This window comes from Peromyscus leucopus, chromosome X (genome assembly GCF_004664715.2).
Source record: "Peromyscus leucopus breed LL Stock chromosome X, UCI_PerLeu_2.1, whole genome shotgun sequence".
Classification (NCBI taxonomy): Eukaryota; Metazoa; Chordata; class Mammalia; order Rodentia; family Cricetidae; genus Peromyscus; species Peromyscus leucopus.
The window spans coordinates 116,271,634-116,278,748 of record NC_051083.1 but is presented as its reverse complement, the minus strand read 5'-3'; the positions used below and the strand labels follow the sequence as shown (position 1 = coordinate 116,278,748).

Below are 7,115 nucleotides of genomic sequence, written 5' to 3'. Positions count from 1 at the left end.
GCCAAGGTTCACTTTCTGCCCATAATTTTTCAATGTCCTCCTTAGTTAAAGGTACGACAATTTCTGCTGGGTCTATTCCTGCTAATTGACAAAGTCTCAATTTTCCTTTCCAAATCAAGTCAGAGATTTTTTTCCACATAAGTTTTTAATTTTTTTAGCCTTTTCATTGTTTTTTTTTTTTTTGTATTTTTTTTAAATTGAAGGTCCCTTACTGGTCCTGCTTCCATGAGTGGCCAAAAACAAGGGGAAGGGGAGGCAACCAGCTGGCTCAGGGAGGGTCATTTCCACATTTCATTTACACACAGAACTAAACAGACAAGCACAGAGTCACTATTGTGGTTAGAAGTTGGTAGCATGGGATGGGGGGGGATGAAGGGGATGAAGAGTACGGGTGTCTTAAAAAAAAAGAAGGCTCTTCCCAAACTAGGTGCCTGGGAAGGGACTTGGTCTGCTTCAACCCAAGAGGAATCAGAAGATAAAAGCAGTTTGGGAAGGCCAGAAGCGTCAGGGTGGAGGGAGGAGGATGGTCCAGGGGGTGGGGGAGACATTTGGCAACTGGGGTGAAGGGGTTACCCTCCCCCTGCTGGGATCCCCCCAGCCTCTCCTGTCTGGCAGAGAAGAGGAAGCCTGTAACACCCATGAGCAGGTCTGGGGCTACTAGATGCTCCAGGAAGGGGGCTGGAGGTGGCTCACAAAGGCTTGCCCTCCAGAGAGATCACAGCGCTGCCACCTAGTTTTTCTGCGAGGGTGTAGCGGTCCTTGACTTCCTCGTAGCAGTTGGCTTGCAACTCATGCCTGATTCCTGTCAGCTTCTTCTTGATGGCATCCTTGGAACTGGCATAGATCATTTTGCTCTTAAGGGGTGCACTCTCAGGGGCCTACAAGATGAACACCAGGTCCTCCTTCTTGCTCTCCTAGGTCTCGTAGGTTGCATCATAGAGAGCACAGAGGCAGTCCTTGTCTGGCAGCATCTTGACAAAAGGGTATAGGGGTCGTCCACAGTCTGCCCCACATCTCCTACCAGGATCTCCTTGCCCTCCTCCAGGATGATGTTCTTCTTGTCCTCACTCAGGCAGAAGAGCAATGCCTTCTTACGTTTCTTCACTTCTTCTGGCATTGAAGACTTGCATACTTTCATGTCATTGAACACCTTGATGACACCATCGGAGACAGCCACACCAGAGGCCATGTTTCCAGAAGCGAAAAGGAGAAAGGGAGAGCTACAGAAGAACTGAGCCGCCGCTGCAGCTGCTGCTGGGATCTGACCACAAGTTTTTAATTTTTTATTCTGTTTATTTGGTAAAATATCCATTCCAATATAATATCTTCCCTCTGCATTAAAATTCCTGTAGGAGAATGCCTAGAGGGTAAAACAACCAAAATGCAAGCCAGCTTTGGATTGATATGATCCATGTGTCCTTCATGTACTTTCTTTTTTACCAAGGCCAATTCTTTCTCAGCTGCCAGGCTAGCTCAGTCTGTAGAGCATGAGACTCTTAATCTCAGGGTTGTGGGTTCATGCCCCATGTTGGGTGCCAGATGTAGCCTGAATCTTAAAGAGTCTTATTAATAAAATCAAACTTGAAGCCAGGTATTGGGGTGAATGCTGGAAGATCAGAGAAGCAGAGCAAGCCACAGCCACCTTACCTTGCCAATTCCTCAGCTGATCCTGTTTCCTCAGACTGGAACCCTCTCAGTTCTCATCCAGAATGAGTCTCAGCTGAACTGCTGCTAAAAGCCTAAAAGCTTAACCAGGCTAGTTCCTGGTTTTTATGCTTTAGTACCTTTCTGCTTTCTGCTTTCTGCCATTACTTCCTGGGATTAAAGGCTCTTGTTACCATACCTGGCTGTTTCCAGTGTGGCCTTGAACTCACAGAGATCCAGGCAGATCTCTACCTCTGGAATGCTAGGATTAAAGGTGTGTATGCCACCATTTTCTGGCCTCTATATCTAGTGACTGTTCTGTTCTCTGACCCCAGATAAGTTTATTAGGGTGCACAATATTTTGGGGAACATAATATCACCACATTCTCAGGCTTTTCCTAATCCACTTGCTTACTTGTAAGTGATCCTCCCTAGCCCAGGCAATTTCTGCAAGGTGGGCAAGTGGTACTGGATGGAATAGAGTTGGATAAGGGATCTGGTATGAATTCACATGCCAGAAAATTTGTAGCCAAGAATACAGCAGGTGTCGTATAGTCTTTTGTATCTAACTGGCAGGAAACTAGGATTAGAAAAAAAGTGTTTGTCCTTTGTAGTTGAAAGTTTTCCTGTGTCCTGCCTGACCTGCAGTCAGGACAAATCTCTCTCACCTGGTTCCGCAGCTGCTCGGACCCAAATAAACATACACAGGCTAATATTATTTTTAAACTATGGCCATGGCAGGCTTCTTGTAATCTAGTTCTTGTATCTTAATTTAACCCATTTCTATAACTCTATACTTTGCCATGTGGCTCATGGCTTACAGGTACTTTACATCTTGTTTCTCCTAGCAGCGGCTGGCAGCATCTCCTGACTCAGCCTTCCTTTTCCCAGAATTCTCCTTGCCTGCTTATCTGGCCTATACATTCTGCCCGGCTACTGGCCAATCAGCGTTTTATTAAACCAGTGTACAAAAGCATTATCCTACAGTAGTCCTTTTTCTCTTTACATTTGAAGATGTCATGCTTATGAAGAATCCAATGAAACAATTACACACAATGAACACAATAAGGGAACGGAAATGGTATCTAATGGACTCCCCATAGTCTCATTACAAAGATAAAGTTCGGGGTAGCTTTGTCTAGAAACAGTCCTCCTCAGTTCCAGTAGTATCAGACATGACAGTATGATTGCCTTAATTGCTGCCATTCCTCTGTGGCAGATAAAGTAGCTGTTCTTTTTATGACCCATGGGACACACTCGAATTAGTATAAAGCCACAAGCTCCACTACTGACATCAGCTTAGCCTGCACCCAGACACAAACTGAGCATGATCTGAGTCAGCTAGAAAACTGCTGAGTGCCTGCTTATCTATGCAGCCTACCCTGACAATGGGCACTTAGCACAGAGCTGGAGATGATCACCCTAACTCACCCAGTGTCAAACTGCTGCTGCCTCTTCCTGCTGCTACAGTTGCTGCTGCCACTCTACACTTCTCTTCCATCCCAGCTTCTCTAATACAGTACTGTGGAAACCAAGTTGGTGAACTTCAATGAGTTCCCTTCTGTTGACCCTAAAGTCAAAGGAAGCTAAGAGTTGGGTAGCCACACTAATGTCAATCAACCAGAAGGCCGAGTTTGCAGCATTCAAGGTGATAGACCATGGCACCAGTGTTCAAGAGGTTCTACATGCTGAGTCCGGTTACTGGTGAATTTCTAAGAGAGAGGAATATTTCAGTAATTCACCTAGTCTCTTACCATATATTTAAATACTACTTTCTTGTCTTTCCTCTTAGTCTTCCTTTAATTCTTTTCTTTCTTTCATTCCTTCCTTGAGAGATTGAATCACCATGTAGCCTGAACTGGAACTCATGAGCTTCCTGCTTCTACCACCAAAATTCTGGGATGAAATGCTTAAGTCACCATACCTGGAATATTGTATACTGATCACCACTCATGTACTTCTAAGTAAAGAAGGAAGAAGATGGAGAAAGTAGGAAATTAATATTTACATCATCACTATTATTTGTTACATCCTAATCTCATGCCAAGCTATGGTATAAATTATCCCAGGATGCCCAGTATCCCAGAGGTACCAGCCCCATATTACAGATCATGAAGTTTGACTGTTAGAGTGGCTTAATAATTTTTTTTAAAAATAAATATTATAAAAATAATTTATCTCACGAAAAATTTCTCAAGAGTATGGAACTTCCATAAAGTTTGAAAATACATGTCTTTTTTATTTCTGATCTGTGAGGTTTTTTATTTTTGAGATTGTAATTTAATTACATTGTTTCTCCCTTCTCTTTCCTCCCTCCAAATGATCCTATGTACTCCTCCTCACTCTCCTTCAAGTTCATGGCCTTTATTTCATCAATTATATTGAATGCATATGTGTATTTATATATACATATATCTCTAAATAAAACCTTTTGTTTCTGTATAATTTTTAATATTTATTTTGTTTTCTATTTTTAGTTTGTAAAGAAACTATGTGGTTCTGAAGACTGAAAATTGTTGAAGGATGAATCTTATAAAAAGTTCTATCATCTGTGTTTGGGAAAATATGTATTTGTAGTTGTTAAGAATCAAGGCCTTTATCTTTTTACAATTTTTGAAATCTATCATTTAAATATTTCATATTCTTATTTTTACCTGTTCTCTGAATTATCGAGGGCTTTTAAAAAATTCCTACTACTGTTGGGCTTTTCTATTCTTTTTGTAGACTATTTGCTTGCACATTTTAGAGACTATGGCATCAGTGAATACCAATTTAAAGCATTTCTAAGATTATAGTTATTATGCAGTAATCATCTTTAACAATATTTTAATAGTCACTAACTTGGCTAAATTACATTTCATTTCCTTAGCATGTTCATGGCATACATTATGTCTACATTTTTACTTTAACCTTTATCATTTTGATGGCTCTGCTATAAACAACACTGAGTTGGCCTTTTTGACTAATCTACTCTGAGTGTCTTTCTTGTTAGCTGAAGCTTTTAGTCCACTTATATTTCACGTACTTCACAATCTATTTGGATTTCTATGCCCTGTATTATTTTGTGCTTTCTATTGCCCGAGCTGTGGTCTTTCCATTTGTGCCACTTGTTCTGTGCTTCTCTCATAATGAGTTTAGATGGATTTGATTTATCACCCCACTTCCCTCTTTAGCTAGCCGCAGATTGTTCTCATCATAGTTAGCTTTGAAATGGCAACACGCATGCTAAGCTATCAAAAATATTCAACTGTATCCTTATTCTCTTGGCCAATTACTAAACTTCAGAACAGGAACTTCACCTATTCTTCCCCTAAGACAAGTAGTTAGCTATTTGGGTTACCATATTAATTTTGGATTACCATATTAATTAGTTTTCTTTTATTCTTTTAACCCTATAAGGAACTATAATTATAGAAGCAGCATTAGCTACCCCACCTTGGGTGACTCTGTGCTTAATCTTCTATCACACACACCTCAGCAGGCCATGGACATTGGAATGGTGATTTCTCCAGGTTCAATAAGCATCCTCATAGTTCAGTAGAACAGTAACCCCTCAGCTAGATCTAGGGCTGAGGTCTAATCTTTGCTCACAGTTTGGCCTGTTAACTAGAAACTTTTTGTCCATTCTGATATGACTGAAGATGTTTTGAATATTTAATTCAAACTTTTTAGTTTAGTTTAATGTTTTTATGGTAAGAGTGTCTGTCAAGAAACCACCAAAATGAACTTGTCTTTGTTTTTATAACATTTTATTTCTGTCTTTTTCTGCACTCTTGGACGCATCTGCTTCAAGCCGCTTTTACATAGTTCTTCCTTAGCTTTGAACTTACCTCATGAGAGTTTCTTTTCTGGCCTTCTCTATTCTCATCTCATTTGTGCACCAAAATAAAAAGAAAAATCATGTGAAAATGGGTAATAGTAATAAAAAGGAATGCAGTCCAACCACAGAGGAATTCATAAATTATGATACAAAAATTCCACAATAAGCCAATGCTCTAATCTGATAAAGACTTTGAAACAAGTCCAAAAACACTTTCAGAATCCCAACAAAAATTCCTTTCTACCTTTTTTAATCTTCACTAACTTTAACTTTCTTATTTTTTAAATGCCACAAATATAAAAAAAAAGTAGAAAAGTCTAACTGTTTTATATTCGATTGCTACAATGTGATATTATTCTAGTCTCTTATTGAAAACTCAGTATTTGGTTATATTTTGGTTAACTGTAGGACAACTTGATATAGTTTAAGGCTATCTAGAAACACAGTCTACAATATTTCTATGTAACAGACATCCAATTTATAGAGGAGTCTCAGGAATGCAATCTGTTTTTGAAACATGGCCTTGTAACTTGGTTCAAAACTATGTATTAGGGGCTAGCAGTGTAGCTCCATGATAGAACACTTGCACGTGACAGCAAGCTCATCCATAACAAAGCAAAAGCCAAAGTACATAAATACTTATGAACATAATGTCATAACTTTACCAAAGGAAATGTTTTAGAAAGACATTTTCAACTTCTATGAGGCAAATATAACTCATTTCCCCTCACCCTTTCATAATCTTTATTTCTATGCTCATAGGATTTTTTTAGTTGGAGTAATAGGAAGTACAATGCTGAATTCTCCTTTGAACCTTTTCAATGTTTCATAGATACTCCTTTTGTTGTACTATTTTTATCTATAATTTGCAATATCTGCATACTATTCTGCCAATCAGATTTCAAAAGTCTGCCTATTGTACCATTTTAATGTATTTGTGTATTATCTATTTTTCTTCTTTTGAGCTAGTGCCTTAGGAGAAATTAATAGCAGTAAATTTACTGGGTGTGAGCTTGGTAACATTTAATAGCTTTTGATATAAATTGAGCCCTGGAAAAAATGGTATCAACATGTAATGACACCAGTGGCTGATGGCTTTACTCATCTCCCTTGACAGCAATCAAAACATTATTTCCATTTTCTGTTGAATAATGTGTAGAAATTGTGCATTTATTCAATATATGATTATTGAACTCCTAGTGAATAAGGCATTGTGCTAGGAGCTGTAAACACTGAGTTGAATAAAATATGGACAGTGTATTAAAGGAATAACAGTCAGTCTTGTACATAAACCTAGAGGAAGATAGTGTGGTCAGTGATATAACAGGGCCTTTACACACTTATATGGAAAAACAAGTGAATAATGAACTAATATCTGAGCTTAGTTCTCCTTTTTGAGAATACAGGCTGACCTATCATGAAAGTCGATTCCTACAGAATGCATAAGAAATTTCCCAAACCAAGCATGATACATTTTATTAGGTTTTGAATAATTATGTATTTCCTTATTGCTTTAATTCCAACTGTACTTCTTCACTTGGAATCACTTTTGTTTGAATTGCAGTCTTAATTCATTTCACAGTCTTTAAAGAGATCAGTAATTATAGTATTTTTAGCAACTTAGTACCACAATGAAACAAAGTTAGCAAAG

The 7,115-nt window shown here is 38.6% G+C and overlaps 1 pseudogene; it reads right to left on the bottom strand.

Annotated features, from left to right (window-relative positions):
• Positions 1–689: 689 nt before the first annotated feature.
• On the bottom strand, positions 690–1,223 carry LOC114705286 (annotated as a pseudogene).
• Positions 1,224–7,115: the final 5,892 nt, after the last annotated feature.